Source organism: Vipera berus (genome assembly GCF_964194415.1).
Source record: "Vipera berus genome assembly, chromosome: 1".
NCBI lineage: Eukaryota > Metazoa > Chordata > Lepidosauria > Squamata > Viperidae > Vipera > Vipera berus.
In genome coordinates, this window is record NC_138202.1 from 86,083,757 (window position 1) to 86,104,173 (window position 20,417).

The 20,417-nt window shown below is 40.8% G+C and overlaps 1 protein-coding gene across 3 annotated transcripts in view; it reads left to right on the forward strand.

The window, feature by feature from the left end:
* Positions 1-20,417, forward strand: part of SHANK2 (SH3 and multiple ankyrin repeat domains 2) — a 407,794-nt gene that overhangs the window by 99,853 nt on the left and 287,524 nt on the right. The gene's annotated exons all lie outside the window — the stretch shown is intronic.

Below are 20,417 nucleotides of genomic sequence, written 5' to 3' on the forward strand. Positions count from 1 at the left end.
AGAACCAAAACCCTCTGAATTATGTTTGGAGTCAGTCGCCTGAGGCTTAAAAAAGCCCTTTCTATTTTCCAGGATGTTTATGAAGCTCAAGCAGTGCGCAATGCCATTTTAAATTACAGTCGTGTTTTGGGTTACATAATATTTTTAAATTGATTTTTTTATAGTGATGTAGATTGAGACTAGTTTATATTATTTTTATTGTTTTGCTTGTATTCTACTTAAGTGCAAGTGGCTACCAAATAAAAATGCTTTTCTTCCTCCTCCTCATACTCCAAAACATAAGTGTCAGGCAGTTTTACTTGATCTTTCTTTTGTTCACCTGAAAATTGCTAGCTTGGAGCCATCTGAATTTTTTGTATTGTTTTCTAAAAGTGCCACTGGTGGTATAGCCTCAAAATCACAGTGATTTGAGGAGCACTTTTGCTGCCATATGCTTTGTTTCTCCATCTCTGCACTTTGTCTTCCACTAAATCTTACCTAATAAGGTCAAAGAAAGGTTTTCTATCTCCATTTTGGTATTATTTAACTATGATACTCACATTTTAAATAGATAATAATGAACATGCTTTACATTTCTTTCTTTCTAGCTTGGCTGTTCTGGATCTGCCATCTTACTTCCTCTTTCTTTTTCTTCTGAAATATAACATCCTTTGACTTGTTGCCCTTTCTGTTATGGACATTGTTACTCAGCTTGGATTGGTTAATCCCACTGGCGGGAATCCCTGGACACCGGGTTGGGTGCCAGCTGCAAGGCGGGAGATTCCAGCCAGGGGGTTGGCCAGCGTCTAGCGGCTGCCGGACATATAAGCTACCCAAGTCTTGATATCGCCTTGACTTCCATGTGCAGCTCAATAAAGCAATGTAACCTCTAAGCCGTCTCCCTGTTATTGCCGCCGATCCAGACACAACAGTGGCGACGAAGGTGGGATCGTGGCGGAACAGCGGAGAAAGGCGTGTAAGCAAGGAGCGCGCGGAGCGGGAAATTTGAATCACTGTCAACCGCACAGCGAAGTTCCAGCCCAGCGGCGCCGAATCGCGGAAGGCAGTAAACATGGCTCAAGTCGGCTCAGTGAAGGAGTTCGACCCCAGATACCCAGAGGACTGGGAAGAATACATCGGCCAGGTCAAGGGGTACATGTTGGTGAACGGCATAACCGATGACCGGAAGAAGGCTGCAGCCCTCCTTATGATCAGCGGCACGCCAGTCTACCGAGTTGCCGTGGGATTGTGCCAACCAGCCGCCGTTGCCAGCGTGTCGTACACGGATCTTTTGGCCAAATTAAAGGAGCATTTCACCCCCAAGAGGTCAGAGCTCTTTTGGAGAAGGATCTTCAAAAAAAGAAACCAGAAGCCAGGTGAATCCATAACTGAATTTGTAGCCGCAGTAAGGGAAGCCGCACTCCGTTGTAAATACGACAACCTGGAAGTGCGTATCCGGGACAGAGTAGTCCTGGGGCTTCGCGATGAACAATTGCAAAACAGAATCATTGCAAAGCCCTCCGAAAACTTACAAGAAGTTCTGGATGAACTACTCACGTATGAATCCACTGGGAAACGCGACCCCCCCACAACAGCAATGGTGCAGCGGGTGAAATCAACCAAGAAAGCCATGTGGACGGTGGGGAGGAGGACTACCTGTGGGAAACGGACATCAACGAGATCACCCGGAGAGTCGGAAAAATTCCAGCACGGACCAACCGTTCAGAAGGCACCGACCGCCCCAGAAGACATCCACCACCGCAACCGCACAGACCACCAAGGGAAAGTCAGAACCGACCAAGAGACCTCGAATCTAAGTGCGGAAGCTGCGGAGGCAACCACCCCTGGACGACCTGCAGGTTCCGTAACGCAAAATGCTGGAACTGTGGAAAAACCGATCACATCCAAATAATTTGCAGAGGCAGACCACGCGACAACCAACTCCACGACATTGACGCCTGGGCCACAGGTATGGTAACCCCCCACAAAAGTGGCAAAGAGACCCACAGGCCACAGGCACAGACCCATAACCAGGGGAAGGGGGCGGCCATTAACCAGTTGCTACGCCCAAAATTAAAAATTGAGGTTCGACTGCAGGGCATTCCCTGCAGAATGGAAGTTGATTCAGGGGCATCAGTATCCATCATTTCGGGGGACACCCTAGCACACATAGAAGCCAGAAGCGGGCAATAAGTCTCCATTAAACAAACACGAATCCAGTTAGCTGATTTCCAAAGGACACCCATAAGAGTAAAGGGGAAGGTCACCATCGATGTTTGTTATAAGGGATTTAAGGGGCCATTAGACCTCCTGGTAACCGAGGGCCAGAGAACCAGTTTAGTTGGCCTCAACTGGTTCAGTCCCCTAGGCATATGGGTGGGGGGAATTAACACAATTCAACACTGAACCCTCAAATCCGTCTGCGATAACTTTGCAGATGTATTTGATGGTTCCTTAGGGAAGTACAGGGGACCCCCCATTAACTTTAACCTGGATCCAGCAGTAAGCCCCATCAGGCTTAAGGCCAGAAGGGTACCCTTTACACTCAAAACAAAAATTGAGACTGAGTTAGACAAACTAGTAGGCCAGGGAGTGCTGGAACCGGTAGAAGGGGGCCCCTGGGAGACACCGATCGTCACCCCCCTTAAACCTAATGGGGACGTGAGGATTTGTGCCGACTATAAGGCGACACTAAACCGAGCAATGAAACAGCATGCTTACCCGGTCCCAACAGTGAAGCAGGTCCTCGCGACGATGCAGGACGGCGCCATCTTTGCCAAGCTTGACTTGGCGCAGGCGTATTTGCAACTCACTGTTTCCCGGGAAGCTGCAGACGCTCAGACGATAGTTACCCACAAGGGGGCATTCCGAGTCCACCGTTTACAATTCGGCATCGCTGCAGCTCCAGGCATCTTCCAAGAAGTGATGGAGAGGACCTTAAAGGGCATACCTGGAGTATGCCCTTACTTTGATGATGTGTTGATTGCAGGAAAAACCAAGGAAGTCCTAGCAGAGAGACTGGAAAAGGTACTGGGGAAATTTAGAGCTGCAGGGCTTAAATTAAAAAAGGAAAAATGCTCCATTGGAGTAAAATCCACTGAATTTTTAGTATACAGGATTGATGCTCATGGCATACATCCTACTGAGGAAAAAATTAAGGCAATCAAATTAGCCCCAGAACCAAAAAATAAAGCAGAACTCCAAGCATTTTTAGGTCTCATAAATTTCTACCACACATTCATACCTCACAAAGCGGCCATAGCTGAACCACTACACAGACTACTTGATAAAAAAACCACCTGGCAGTGGCAGGAACAACACAAAAGGAGTTTCCAAACACTGAAGGACATACTGTCTAGCAGGTCCACAGTCGCCCACTTCATTGAGGGCGAACCTATATACTTAGCATGTGATGCCTCACCATATGGGGTGGGGGCAGTGATCAGTCACATGGACAGCAACGGGGAGCAAAGGCCTATAGCATACTATTCCAGAACTCTGACCAAGGCAGAGAGGAATTATGCACAAATTGACAAAGAAGCATTGGCAATCATGGCTGGCGTAAAAAAGTTCCACGATTACCTTTATGGGAGGAACTTCACAATATTTACAGACCACAAACCCCTCTTAGGTCTGTTCACCACCGACAAACAGACCCCCCAGATTTTGTCACCTAGGATGCTGAGATGGTCAATCTTCTTATCAGCATATACCTTTTTCATCAAACATAGACCGGGGAAGGAAATGGGCCATGCAGACGCTTTAAGCAGGCTACCCCTACCAGACACAGACACGGACCCAGCACCAGTGGGCCAGATCTTCACACTACATGAACTCCCAGAATGCCCCCTGATGGCCAAGGACATTGCCACTGCCACCAGCAGGGATCCAATTCTCAGCAGAGTAGCAGCATGGGTCCAAGGGGGATGGTCAAAGGAAAGCCCAGACCCACAATTCGCACCCTACTTCAGAAGAAGGGATGAAATGTCATCACACGTAGGGTGTTTACTATGGGGAAACAGGGTAGTAGTGCCAGAGAAGCATAGGGACAAGGTCCTCATCGAACTACATGAGGGACACCCAGGCATTGTTCGCATGAAAGCCTTGGCCAGGAGCCACCTGTGGTGGCCGGGACTAGACAAGGCCATCGAGGATAGGGTAGCAGGATGTTACCAGTGCCAGAAGTCGAGACCAGAACAAGCACACACACCAGTACACAGGTGGGAGGTGACACACAACCCCTGGTCCCATATACATATAGACTTTGCAGGGCCCTTCCAGGGCCAGACATTCTTAGTAGTTGTAGACAGCTATTCCCGGTGGCTAGAAGTAGTGCCTGTTAAATGCATGACGTCTGCGAAGATGATACAGGTCCTGAGGGGACTCTTTGCCACCCATGGGTTACCTGACGTAGTTGTGTCTGACAGTGGCTCTCAATTCACATCTAATGAATTTCAGGATTTCCTCAAGGCCAACTGGATTAGGCACGCTACATTGGCACCCTTCCACCCCTCCTCCAACGGATTGGCTGAAAGGAACGTGAGGACAACCAAGGATGCACTGCGAACAATCATTGTGGGGGACTGGCACCAAAGACTGGCTCAGTTCCTGCTGGCACAGCACACAACACCGTGCACGGCAACAGGAAAAAGCCCAGTGGAAATGAGGTGGGGCAGAAGGTTGACAACCAAATTAGACAGGCTTCACCCAGATAAGTTGACAGCTGAAACTGAACAAGACTGCTCAGCCAGATCACTGAACATTGGGGACTTAGTGTGGGCCAGGAACTACGGCCAAGGGGACAAGTGGATGCAAGGGGTGGTTGTTGACAAACTGGGGCCTCTATCTTACATCATAGAGGGGGAAGGGGAACGACAGATCAGGAGGCACATTGACCAACTCAGGAAAAGGGCCCCGGAGAACACCCCATCGGGCCCCAGAGTGACTCAATCACCTAAAAACAACACACAATACAAACCACCCCAACACCTGGGGGTCCGAGTCACCCTACCAGCGGCCGGGTCCCCAACGACACCCCCGAGAGGGGCAGAACCCACTGAGGTTACAACAGAACCCACTGAGAGTTCAACAGAGACAGTGCCGAGGATCCTCACAGGAACACCGCAACCTGAGGGCCCCTGGCAAGGGGGGGTGTCCCACAACAGACCATTAGGCCAATTGGGGAGAGGGGTCATGGGCCGGACAACCCACCTGGGAGATACCCAGTTAGGGAACATAGGCCTCCGGCTTACCTAAGGGACTATGTAAGGAAATAATGATGATTCCACAATTGGGGGGGAAGGGGTGTTATGGACATTGTTACTCAGCTTGGATTGGTTAATCCCACTGGCGGGAATCCCTGGACACCGGTTTGGGTGCCAGCTGCAAGGCGGGAGATTCCAGCCAGGGGGTTGGCCAGTGTCCAGCGGCTGCCGGACATATAAGCTACCCAAGTCTTGATATCGCCTTGACTTCCATGTGCAGCTCAATAAAGCAATGTAACCTCTAAGCCGTCTCCCTGTTATTGCCGCCGATCAGGACACAACACTTTCACTTTTAATTCTTTCTCATCCCCTCCTTTTTTTGCAGTTTCTATAATTGGCCTATTAACTGCCTTTTCTTTTATTATTGTCATTTGCCCCCAAAACATTTCCTAGACGAGCTCTTTGCCCTCCCATGCTCCTTGCAGAGGTACAGAAGTATATTTTTGAAATGCTTGCTGTTTCCTTTTACACAAATGTGCATGTTTTGGATTGTCTATATTGTGCTGACCTCAGTGTGTCCTTGGCAAGAACAGCGCTGGAGAAAGTAAATGCATGTATGAATGTTCCTGAATTAGTGATGTAGCTTTGTAAATTTAACGGTAAGAAGATCAATTCAGAGAAAAACCTGAAAGGGATGGGCCAAGCTGCTAGCACCCAATTTAGCTTACATTCCGTTTGGAGCTCCAGATGGAATTAAAAAGCTCCCAGCATGCATAGCTTAGGAACAAAGGTAAAAAGAAGATCCTGAGATTAGCAATTTCATATAGATAGAACAGGCTGAATGAAAAAAGAAAGGACACAGATGAAATCCCCTTTTAATCTATATTCTACTATTTCTTGAGAGCAAGTGTAAAGTGCTGAAGAATAAGAATAATCTACATCTTCAACAGCTATTTATGTTATAGAAAGGCTTAGCCACAAACCATGGAAAACTGCATGGAAACTATGAGATTGTGGGGGAGGGCAAGGATAGGTGGAGCAAGATTAAATCAAGAAAGTATGTGATATTGGGAATCAAATTATTAATCTGGAGTCAGTTTTCTGTATAATGGAAATGTTTGAAGGAAATATCTGCAATCGTTAGTGACTGAACGGCTACGCGTAATTGAACACCTAGGCCAGGGCTGGGTAGGGGGAGTACCAGGCTGGACCAAAAGGAATTTTGACCCTGTACTCTATATGCATGCATTTGATCAATATGAATGTGAGATCAGAATGACTTTTTGTGTATTGGTAGGGACATGGGATGTATGGAAAAAGAAAAAAAATGTGCCTGTATGAGTACTTGGGAATAAAAATTAGCTTGTATGTATGTAAAAGTTTTATAGATGCCTGATTTCTTAACCATGTGCATTTTTTCACATAATATCCTGAGGCTAGGTTCCTCACTTCTTGAAGTAATATCCTCTATGTGAATTTTGGATCTTGTATCAAGAATTTGTTCAATTTTATAATCTGTGTAGAGAGGTTCTTTTGCTCAAAATGTACATTTTTAATTTTTTTTGTCCTTTTTCAGTATTTGCTTGATCTATATAGTACTGCCAAATGGCTCTGTCTTCCAGCTCTTCTGATTCTATTTTAAAATGTGCTGGGATTCATATAAATAGTTTGGGCTGTTTGTAGATTCCAAGATGCTGAAACAGGTTTGTTTTGCTATTTTGAAGACTCTAAAGCTTGCAGAAAAACAACTGTCAATAAGATATTTCATGGTCAGTAATTAGTGCTTTGTTCTGCCCTCTCAATTTTATAATTGAGAAATATCCTTTCTTTTTAAAAAAAAGAATTAAGAGATAAGAAAATTGATGGCATTTTTTATATTTGTCACAGAGACTCATGTATACAGGTAGTCCTTGACTTACAACCATTTGTTTAGTGAATGTTCGAAGTTACAATGGCACTGAAAAAGTGACTTATGACCAGTTTTCACAATTATGACTGCTGCAGTATCCCCATGGTCATGTGATCAGAATTCAGGTGCTTGGCAACTGGCATCTATTAATGGCAGTTGCACTGTCCCAGGGTTTTGTGATAACCATTTGTGACCTTCCCAGCTGGCTTCCAACAAGCAGTCAATGGGGAAAGCCAGATTCACTTAACAACGACATAATCCATTTAACAACTGCAGTGATTTGCTTAACAGCTGTGGCAAAAAGGTCATAAAGTGGGACACAACTCACTTAATAATTGTCTTGCTTAGCAATAGAAATTTTCTGATCAATTGTTATAATTCAAGGACTACCTGTATGTATATTAATGTCTAGTGTCATATGTAGAATCTTCTTGAGTTAATTAGTACGTAATTTTACTTTATACTCATGACAGAGTTGGGAATGGAACGTTGTGTTTGATTGGTCTTTATCTGGTTGGGATCAACTGGATGCTTAGTAGAAAGATTCTCATAAGCACATCTAATCATGCTTAGTTTGGCTATCCAGTGCATTGCATTTTCTATATGTTCTGCTCCATTGCTGATTGGCTTCATCCACATGCTTCACTGGATATTCATATTCACTGGAGACTATATCCTATTCCATATGTTGCTTCTATAGTCTATCTATGCCCCAGCCCCTATATAAGTGCCAGAATTTACTTCAGGTAGCAGTTCTATATGGATGTGATTGGGTTTCACATTCTTTAAAAGCTTCTTCAGATGGAGAAAAACAAATCTATAGTTCATTTCAATATATATATATATATATATATATATATATATATATATATATATATATATATATATATATAATCAGCCTCATTCATGAAATGAACTATAGATTTGTTTTTCTCCATCTGAAGAAGCTTTTAAAGAATGTGAATGTATATATATATACATACACGATCAGTAAAAAAATGACAATAAAGGTCACCTCAACTCATCTCATCTCATCTTACCCCAAGGTGGTGATTCTGACTTATATTAATCCATGTTTTTTTTTAAAAAAATAGAGTAGGATAGGATAGGATAGGATAATAAGGCTAGTAAGAACCTGGGACGTCTTCTAGTCCAACCACCTGCCTGATGTAGGAGACATGTACCATGCAGACAATTGTTCTCCAATCAATTCTTGAAAAAGTCTAGGAATGGAGCACTCACAATTCTAGGAGGCAAGCTGTTCATTGATTAATTGTTCTCATTGTCAGGAAATTTTTCCTTAGTTCTAGGTTAGATCTCTCTTTGTCAAGCTTCTGCCCATTGCTTCTTGTCCTACCCTTAGGTGTTTTGGAAAATAAGTTGACCCCCTCTTCTTTGTGACAGCCCTCAAGTACTCGAAGACTCAAAGTGTCATATCACGCCTAAACTTTCTTTTCATTAAGCTAGACATACCTAATTCCCTTAACCATTGTTAATTCATTGTTCATTGTAGCTTCCAAACCCTTATCTTTGTTGCTGAATTCTTTCTAAGGCCTCAGCATCTTTTTTGTATCTTAGTGACCAGAATTGGATGCAGTATTCCAAGTATGGGCTCACTAGTGCAGTATAGAGTAATACTATTATTTCTTGTGATCTTGATGCTACCCCTGTGTTGATGCATCCTAGAACTTCATTGGCCTTTTTGGCAGCTGCAGTATGCTGTTGGCTCATGCTTAAGTGGTGCTCCACTAGGACACATAAATCCCTCTCCCAGTTGCTACTATTGAGCCTGGTGCCATCTATTCTATATCTATTTATTTGGGTTTTTCTTAATGACATAGTTGTGGGACTCTTGGTATGTGCTCTTGGCATCTGTGGCGGAAAATCAAATGCCCATTGTACAAAAAATAAATCACACAGACACAAAGAGCACACAAGAAGCCAATTCAAAAGGTATCATATTAATTGAGTTAAACCTAAGTTTAAAAATCCCTCCAGAGAAACTCTATTTTTACTTGCTTCCAGAAGATCATTGGTAGGGCAAGTCAGAATTTTAGTGCTTTCTCTACCTTATTATTACTTTTTTAAAATGAATGGTTATAGCACTGTGCCTAGTAATGTAAGATGTGACAACTCTGATTCAGATCTAATTTTACTATTTAATTCATTAGAAGGCTCTTGGGCAATTCACTAACTGTCTCAGGATCAACAGTGGATCCCTCTCATTTTCAGTACAGGAATAATTATAATGATCTATCTTAAGAACCTTTCCTGATTACCAGTCCTCAGCCCTTGTAGCTATCTAGTATAACTTCTTCCCTACTTAATGATATGTGGTATTGACTCTCCTTGCTACACAGGTTAAACAAACATATTGTTCTTATTGGTGGAGAGGTGGATTGAGACTGTTTTGAGAGTGCTCATTTGCTGGTGAATAGCAATGTATGCACTTTTCCCTCTCCCTACTAAAATACAGACACCTCCATGAAGAAGCTACCAGTAATTGAGTAAGATTGGGTCAGTCCCCAAAACACAATCTCATTTATATAATGATATTTAAAAGGTTTAAGTGAATTATTTTTATGATCAGGGATATTGGGAAATCTTATACCATTTCAAAACTCCATAATGACTCAATTCTAAGTCCTCTTTCCATAGTTTTTAATGAGACATTTGAAATACATGTTTTATGGAATATAGGATAATTGATATTATTTTGATACCATTTTTCAAATACTGTTGATTTTTCCCCCTAACAAACTTTCATGAACTTAAGAAGACTACACTTGCCTTACTTGAGAACAGGTTGGAATATGTGACCAATTCTAAAGGAAGATAATCTTGAATTATTTTATTAATAATAATATCTCCAATCCAATCCCAGTTTGGATCACACTATATGTTTGGAACTGGGAGAAATGTGCAATATTGGAGGCTAGAAATAGGAGGCTTTTCTAAACATATAAACAAAGGAGTAGTTTTAAATATATGTTGTAATAGTAGACAATTTATTTCTTAATATTGGAGAAGGATATTATTTCTAAGATTGCACTTATTTGCATTTATTTATAGTAGTTCTACACTGCCTTGCAAGAAATAGCAATTAACAGCAAATTGGAAGCAGTCTGGTAACACCTTTTCACACTAACAATTTTTATTATTTGTGAACTATATATCTCTTCATTAGAGCATAAAATAGCTTAAGCAATGTAAATTGGAATGAAGCTAGGGGTGGGGAGAAAGAGTGTTTATATAGAATAAGTTACATGTGAGATAGATTCCAAATACCTCAGCAAGTAGCAATGTGTTCAAAACCCATGCCTGAAATGCCTGAAACCTTTTAATGTAGGTGAGTTCCACAACCTCTTACTCAACAGTGGCATGGAGTTCAATTGTTTCAAAAACAGCTGTCTTGAAATATAGAATCAAGTGCTATGGGAAGTTAAAATGTTCTGATATTGTCTTTTTTGAGTCCTGATGTCCAATGCCCTGCAACAAATCCCGATCTTTAGTTTCACCGACATTTACACCAATTGAACCATCACAGGACCCAACAATTTCACAAACAAAATTACAGGTGTCTTCATATGGTTTTCTTCTAAAATAATGTATGCCATCATCTGCCAACTATGCCCTTCTAGATTCTCAATTGAACACATGGACCAGACTTTGTATAAATAATTGATGAACACAGATTTGATATCATGCATATAAGCCTCTGCCTGTTTCCAATATTTATGGATTATTTTTATTTTAAATTTAGTCTCCAAAAGCATTAAAAACAATTAAAAAATGGGTTTCATATTTCAGTTAGTTCTAGCTTTAGCTACAATGCATGAAATTGACATTGCTGTGTTATAATAATAATAATATATAATGTAAGTTTTCAAATGGCGTATTACTTTGCTAACCTGATCTCCCTTCATAAGGGATATGATGATAATAATAATAATAATAGTAATAATAGTAATAGTAATAATAATAATAAAGTTGGAAGGGACCTTGGAGGTCATCTTGTCCAACCCCCTGCTCAGGCAGGAAACCTTATACCATTTCAGGCAAATGGCTGTCCAGTCTCTTCTTAAAAACCTCCAGTGTTGGAGCATTCACCACCTCTGGAGGCAGGTTGTTCCACTGGTAGCTGAAATCAGGCCTGCAAACATTGCAGCCTTTTGAGCAATCAACCGTATATTGTGTATTACTAATAGGGAAAAAGAAGAAAGCAAATATTCATTAATTGCAGTGAATGTTCCAAATTGTAAGGCATGGGAAGGTAATGTGCAGTCTTAGAACTGTAGGTGTCCCTTGCCTAATTTCATGTGATTTTCATTCTAATATCAATTCTGGCATGAAAAATGGGCATTGAACATCACATAGGAATCAGACGAAAAGAACTTACATACATGCATATTCATCTTGATGTTCCTTACTGGAATATGCAACATTATGCAAGGTATGGAAAGTGTAAGAAACAGTAATCAAAAGAAATTAAAGGAAGGGGATAAAAGAAAAAGAAATCTGACCAAAATTAGTTTAAACCAATATCATTTACTAAATCTCAGTATGCTTCCAACCATTCTTGAATCCTTGTAGATATGACTCTTGGATTCATGTAGTGTAGTGTAGCCATCTCATCAGTTGTCCCTTTCTCTGGGAGATTCAGTCCTGCTGACAGCCACATTTTAAGGGACAACCAGAGGTTTGGTGGAGAGGGGGCCACTTTTTAAAGTCATGTATGGCTAAAGGGACGCGGTGGCTCAGTGGGTTAGGACGCTGAGCTTGTCGATCAGAAGATCAGCAGTTTGGCGGGTCAAATCCCGAGTGCCGCGTAGCAGAGTGAACGCCAGTTACTCGTCCCAGCTTCTGCCAACCTAGCAGTTTGAAAGCACGTAAAAAATGCAAGTAGAAAAATAGGGACCACTACGGTGGGAAGGTAACAGCGTTCCATGCGCCTTTGGCATCTAGTCATGCCGGCCACATGACCATGGAGACGTCCTCGGACAAGTGCTGGCTCTTCGGCTTTGAAACGGAGATGAGCACCGGCCCCTAGAGTTGGAAATGACTAGCACGCATGTGCGGGGGAACCTTTACCTTTGCCTTTTATGGCTAAAAGCCCATGAATTCTGAGATAATCTACTCTGGGTAGATAACTGGGTAGATCAAGAAGAAAAGACACTCCTCCAAAAGAATGTGATATCATGAATCCTGGGCATTCTGGTATATGAGCCATTTCAGTGATGCCCCTTTTTCTGGAATAAACTTTCTTGAAGCATAAGCTTCCCTGCTATATTCCCAAAAAATAGTCAAGACCTGGCTGTTTTAGAGGGCTTTGTAAGATGGAATGGAGGAATAATCTTAACTCTTGAGGGCATTGATGCTGTTGATTGATGGAAGGTCAAAGCTTGTTAATTACTCAAATTCTTTGGATTGGAGCAGCATAGCAATCTGAGTAAATAAATGCAACAAACATACTTCTGTGGCATTCTGCAACATTATTCCTCTGTTTCAAGTAGTTTTCACATTTCTTTATGTCCACTTTTCATTCACTCTTTGGTGGTTTACTACCTTTCTATACAGGTGTGCTACTTCTCGCACTCATTTTATTTCACTATTATTTCCTACACTTTTCCCATTTTTTTCCATGTCAGTTGGTTCTAAAACAATACATTCACTATCTCCCAAGAAAAGAGGAGGGACAGTTGCATTATATATAAAAAAACACTACATCTCTACAGAAATGCACAAAACCAAGGAAGAAAGCCTCCTAGAATCCATATGCGTAAATATAAAAGGAAAAAAGAATGACATTGCTATAAGCGTATACTACAGGCCACCCAACCAAGCAGAATAAATAGATGGACTCTTTGCTAATCAATTAATAAATGTATGTAGGAAACATATCACAATAGTAATGAGAGACTTTAACTACCCTGATATCAACTGGGAGACAAACTCTGCAGCAAGTGAGAGATCAAACAGATTACTAATCAACTTAGCTGACAACTTTATCATCCAAAAGATAGAGGAGGAAACTAGAGGAAAAGCTATACTGGACCTAATTCTTACTAATAGAGAAGTGATAGAGGGAATTGAAGTTGCTGGAACCTTGGGTGAGAGTGACCACATCACACTGGAATTCAATATAATGCAAACACAACCAATAGAATATAATCCAACCAGTGCCTTAAACTTTAAAAGAGCTGATTTTAACACACTCTCAGAGACACTAAGCAAAATTTCATAGATAAAAATCTTAAAGGGGAAAACAACTCAAGAAGCATGGGAAACACTGAAAAATATAATCATAAAAGCCCACCCAGTGCAATGCCACTAAAAAAAGAAAAACAAATCCAAGAAGAAACCAGCATGGTTGCACAAAGATCTCTCTGATAAACTGAAAGACAAAAGGATAAGTACAAAAAATGGAAAGAGGGACATATACCGGTAACTTAGGCAGAATATCAGCAGATAGCCCAAATTTGCAAAGATGAAGTCAGGAAAGCAAAGGTTCAGAATAAACAAGACTTGCAACAAAAGTCAAAGATAATAAAGTTTCTTTCAACATATAAATAACAACAAAAAAGTCAAGCAAATAGTCGGTCCACTAAAAGAGAAGATGGCAAGGAAGTAAAGGCAGTAGAGAGAAAGAGCTGTTTAACTCATTCCTTGCATCAGTCTTCACACAAAAAGAAACTATAGTCCAACCTACCAAAAACATAACTGTAAAAGACAGACTAGAAATAAAAATTAAAATAAGTAAAAAATGGTAAGGGAATACCTGTCTGACCTTGATGAATATAAATCACTGGGACCTAATGGATTACATCCCAGAGTTCTGAAGGAGCTGGCAGGTGCTATCTCAGAACCATTGTATCATATCTTTAAAAAATCTTGGAGCACTGGGGAACTACCAGAGGATTGGAAAAGAGCTGATGTGGTTCCCATTTTCAAAAAAGGTAAAAAAAACAGACCCAAGAAACTACAGACCAATCAACGTAACATTAATTCCCAGGAAGATACTGGAAAAATAATCAAAAAACAGATCTGTGAACATCTAGTAACAAATAAAGTTATAAATAGTAGCCAGCATGGGTTTGTTAAAAACAGGTCATGCCAAACCAATCTTATTTCATTCTTTGACAAAGTGATTAAATTAGTAGACCAGTGAAATGCTGTGGACATAGTATATTTAGACTTCAGGAAGGCATTTGACAAAGTAGACCACAACCTACTCCTTGGTAAGCTAGAAAAAGGTGGAATAGACAACATCACCACCAGATGGATTTGTAACTGGCTGACAAACCATACTCAATGAGTTGTCCTTAATGGTACTACATCTACATGGAGGGAAGTAAGCAGTGGGGTACCACAAGGTTCTGTCTTAGGCTCAGTACTATACCTTCATAAATGACTTAGATGAGGGAATAGAAGGGGATCTCATCAAATTTGCAGATTACATTAAGCTGGCAGGAATAGCCAACACCCCAGAAGACAAGCTTGACAGACTTGAACAATGGACCCTATCCAACAAAATGATATTTAATGTGGAGAAAAGCGAGGTTTTACACCTGGGCAGGAAAAACCAAAGGTACAAGTACAGATTAGGCAAAACCTGGCTCAAAAACAATAACTGTGAGAGAGGCTTTAGATCACTTAAACATGAGCCAGCAGTTTGCGGCGGCAGCCAAAAAAGCTAATACAATCCTAGGTTGTATGAGTGTTGGCATAGAATCAAAGTCACGTGAAGTATTAGGACTGCTTTATAAAGCCTTAGTAAGGCCACACCTGGAATACTGCATCCAGTTTTGATCACCACATTACAAAAAAGATGTTAAGATTTTGGAAAAAGTGCAAAGAAGAGAAACGAAGATGATTAAAGCCCTGGAGACTAAATCATATGAAGAATGGTTGCAGAATAATGGCCAGTCTAGAGAAAAGAAGAACTAGGCGGGACATGATAACAGTATTCCAGTATTTGAGAGGCTGACACAAGGAGGAGGGAATCAATTTGTTTTCCAAAGCACCAAAAGGCAAGACAAGAAACAATGGATAGAGACTAATGAAGGAGAGAAACAACCTGGAATTAAGGAGAAATTTCCTAACAGTGAGGGCAATTAAGCAGTGGAACAGTTTGCCTGTGGGTGCTTCATCGCTTTTTAAGAAGAGACTGGACAGCCACTTGAGTAGGGGGGCCAGACTAGAAGACCTCCAAGGCCCCTTTCAGCTCTATTCTGATTAATTATTTTTTATTTTATTTTTTATTTTAATTCCATTTATATCCCGCCCTTCTCCGAAGACTCAGGGCGGCTTACAAGCTTAGCAGTAATTAATTAACTAATTATCAGAGTCTTTATCATAAGCAATCACATCAATTAGGTTTTACAGTTATTTCCTTTAGAAAGTACAATGGAAGGAAAAGAAACAAAAATATCAAAGGTTAGGTAAAGATACATAGCATGGACAGGTCTAATCATAAAGCTATAATCCCAAATTTCTCATCTGTCTGCTGGCAGCTTTGGCCTGCTTTCTTTTGCCAGAACCTTTGACAAGCTTAGATATTATATCAGAGCATACAAATTAATCCTGGCTGAGCTAGCAGAACAGGAATTCAATATGATTCCTGTAACAGATGTAGCATGACAATAAAAATTATAGGGTGACATTCACAACTAATTTGATATCAGTGGATTCAGTTTCTTGAAATAGAACAACCTCTTTTAACTTGAGCTGATATATATCAGATTGATTGGAAATGACTGCTGGAGGAAAGCTCATTCAAATAAATTAATACACTATTAAACCTTAAATGTAGTTTTCATATTACTCTGGAAGTTTTAAATTATTCATATAAGTAAAATATGAAATTATATAGAAACAAATGAAGAAATAGATAAAATATACAAGAAGAAGTAGAAAACAAAGTGCAGGCAGAAAAAAGAAATGATATATAAAGAATCAACTTCCGCTCCATACAGCAGTTACAAGCAAATTCATTATCTCTTCTCCTCCTCCTAAATTTACAACATGATTCTCTTCTTCCCATATTCAACCCTTTTTAATCAGTAAACCCATAAATCACCATTTCATTTTTTCCTATTTTCAGCAAAGGTCCATATGCAGTTTCCAGTCTTTTAGAACAGGGGTACCCAATCCCAGGGTGGCAGCCCACTAACAGGCCACGGAAATACAAAAGTACAACAGAAAAACACACAAAAAAAGTGTAATATGTTTTTACAACAGTAAACAGGAACAATTCTCTATGTTTATACAGTATAATATAAATATTATATACATGCACACATGCATATTCTAATACACTTTTATAACTATCACTCTTTTTTAACATACTATATTTTGTATAAATAAGTCCCATATTTCATTATATTTCTCCAAAATCTATGTTTATAGGCTATCTGCTATCGGTGGCAAGTGTGATCAGATCTTCAATCCATTGAGTGAATAGGGTGATACGCTTATCATTCCAATGCTGCAATATCACTATTTTAGCCATAGTAAGGGGGAAAAATCCATTTGTCTTGTCTGGTTGTCAGATCCCTAGGTAAATGTTTAAGTATAAGCGAATATTATTCTCTGACAATTTTAGCTTTTGTCACAGTCACGTTTATATGGTCCATTACTTTCTTCCAAAACTTACTACGTAGAGGACATTGTAAAAATATGCGTTTTAAAGAAGCATTAATCTTAATGCAACAGGGACGCGGTGGCTCAGTGGGTTAGGATGCTGAGCTTGTCGATCAGATGGTCAGCAGTTTGGCGGGTCGAATCCCGAGTGCCGCATAACAGAGTGAGTGCCTGTTACTTGTCCCAGCTTCTGCCAACCTAGCAGCTCGAAAGCACATAAAAATGCAAGTAGAAAAATAGGGACCACTACGGTGGGAAGGTAACAGCGTTCCGTGCGCCTTTGATGTCTAGTCATGACCACAGAGACATCCTCAGGCAAGCGTGGCTCTTCAGCTTTGAAACGGAGATGAGCACCGGCCCCTAGAGTTGAAAACGACTAGCACGCATGTGCGGGGGAACCTTTACCTTTACCTGATCTTAATGCATCTCCAACAAAATACTTCTTTGACAGTTCTTTATATACAAATATAAAGGACTCCAATAAATCCTACACATTATTTTTTGTTTTACATATTGAAGTATAAAGTGCATTGATACACACTTGCTGTAGAATTTAAGTTATTCTCCAGTGGCTTAGGCAGCATAGGAATCCCTAATTCTTTATTCCATTCATTTCTTAGTATATTGCATATCAAACTGATTTATTGATAAAAATACCTGTAAAAACTAATAGTAGATTTTTTTTTAGTTTTAAAGCATTTAACAAGTAGTTCTATTTCTATCTTAGAAGCTGAAACTGCTCATGGTCCAAACAATGTTCATAAATGTTCCTTGCCCTTTGCCTCTGACCAAAACTATATGAGGCTTTCAAGTTTCTCAATAAAAGGGACTTTGCAAAATTCATGATCAATTATTCCAACTGTATTAAAACCCAGGACAATGGCATTCTAGGAATTTTTTTCCAGACCATGCCTAAAAGTGACATAGGCAAGGTGTTTACCTGGAGTAAAAGTTTAGTTCCCTAATTCATTTTTAACAGATGCTAGCATGTTAGATCTGCTGGAGCAGTGTAACTATTCATTCCCATATTGCAAAGTATTTTGACTAGAAAGTGCTGTGGTGCAGGCATATCTTTGTTCGCTTTAGCAGCCTTTACATGCCATGTTTGTTTATGGTTTTGAAAGAACTACTGCCATCTCTTCTTATTATGATGACACTTGAGCCCTGAGGCTGTCAGTGAAACAGTCTGTCATCTATTTTTTTATCTACTAATGTAAAACTTCTGTTTTAAGAACCACCGAAAATATTCTACATTGTAGAGAGGTTGCTTTAGAAATTACCGTATATACTTGAGTATAAGCCGACTCGAGTATAAGCCGAGACCCCCAATTTTACCCCAAAAAACTGGTAAAAGTTATTGACTCGAGTATAAGCCGAGGCTGGGAAATGCAGCAGCTGGAGGCTGGATCCCCCGAAAGACGTCTCTGCTGAGATGAGAGAACGGGGTGGCAAGCCGCCGAGAGAATGGGGCGGTGGAGTGCTCTGCCGAGAGAATGGGGCGGCTTGCTGTTCTCTCGGTGCAGCACGGCAGAGGCTGGATCTCGCGAAAGAAGTCTCCGCTGAGCGAGAGAATGAGGCGTCTCAGCGCCCATTTTCTCGGCGAAGACTTCTTTCGGGGGATGCAGCTTCTGCCGCCCCTTTCTCTCAGCTGCCCAGTGGAACAGCTTGCCACCAGAAATCAAGAGTGCTCCATCACTGGAGGTTTTTAAGAAGAGACTGGACATTCACCTGTCTGAGATGGTATCGGTCAGTGGTGGCGAAACTTTTAGAGACCGAGTGCCCAAACCGCAAGCCAAAACCCACTTGTTTATCACAAAGTGCCAAGGCAGCATCGGCATTCTGGTGCCCTCGGGGGAGGGGACAGGGAGGCGCCTCTGAGTGCCGCCTCTGGCACGAAAAAAAGGGGGAGCAAAAAATGGGCCACCGTACCGCAAGGCACAAAAATGCCAACCGCCGCGCCGCAGGGTGCAGATACAAGGCACCGCACCACGTGAGAACGGGGCTGGGCTAGTGAGTATCACGCAGGCACTAGCCCCGCCCCCTTTGCAGCATGTGCCTGCTCGTGGCCCCGTGCGCGCATGCACGCATGTAAAATGCTTCCCCCTCCCTTTTCTTCCAGTCCACCAACCGACAAGGACCTGCTGCTGGCAGCGGTGGTGGCGCACGTGCCAACAGAGAGGGCTCTGAGTGCCACCTCTGGCAGGCGTGCCATAGGTTCACCACCACTGGTATAGGTCCTCCTGCTTGAGCAAGGGGCTAGACTAGAAGACCTCCAAGGTCCCTTCCAGCTCTATTCTATTCTATTCTATTCTATTCTATTCTATTCTATTCTATTCTATTCTATTCTATTCTATTCTATTCTATTCACTTTCTATATTTCTATTCTATTCTATTCTATTCCATTCACTTTCTATAATTCTATTCTATTCTATTCTATTCTATTCTATTCACTTTCTATATTTCTATTCTATTCTATTCTATTCTATTCTATTCACTTTCTATATTTCTATTCTATTCTATTCTATTCCATTCACTTTCTATATTTCTATTCTATTCTATTCTATTCTATTCTATTCTATTCTATTCTATTCTATTCTATTCTATTCTATTCTATTCTATTCTATTCTATTCTATTCACTTTCTATATTTCTATTCTATTCTATTCTATTCCATTCACTTTCTATATTTCTATTCTATTCTATTCTATTCCATTCACTTTCTATATTTCTATTCTATTCTATTCTATTCTATTCTATTCTATTCTATTCTATTCTATTCTATTCTATTCTATTCTATTCTATTCTATTCTATTCTATTCTATTCTATTCTATTCTATTCTATTCTATTCTATTCTATTCTATTCTATTCTATTCCATTCCATTCACTTTCTATATTTCTATTCTATTCTATTCTATTCTATTCTATTCTATTCTATTCTATTCTATTCTATTCTATTCTATTCTATTCTATTCTATTCTATTCTATTCTATTCTATTCTATTCTATTCTATTCTATTCTATTCCATTCACTTTCTATATTTCTATTCTATTCTATTCTATTCTATTCTATTCTATTCTATTCTATTCTATTCTATTCTATTCTATTCTATTCTATTCTATTCTATTCTGTTCTGTTCTGTTCTGTTCTACGTTCTGTTCCATTCCATTCCATATTTTCTATTCCATTCTGTTCCACTGTCAGAGCCCATCGGAGGCAACCCAGTCAGCCCAAACAGGAGTTACACTAAGGCTACGCAGCCTCTCCTCTCAACCTGAACCCCTCCTTACCTTTCCTTTTATCTGCATCCTATTTTTAACTGCCGGCTCTGCCCTGCCCTATTTTGTCCTTGAGCACTCGTGAGCTCATCAAGAACAGAAGGTAACCGTGGGGTGAAAGGCAGGGCAAGATCTGCAAGATCCCCATTTGCATTTGACTTTGCCATCCCATCTGGTTCGAGATAACACACCACACACACACACACACACAGAGAGAGAGAGAGAGAGAGAGAGAGGGGATGAGGATGAGGATGAGGAAGAGGATGAGGATGAACGAATTTTGCAGCTGCTTCTTTAAAAGCTCTCTTCTCTCAGGGATGCCCGAGATAGTGAATTGCAAGCAGAAATGAATTTCTCCTTCCGTTTCTGATCCGCGCAAACACCCAAGCGTGAACGCCATCACCTGAT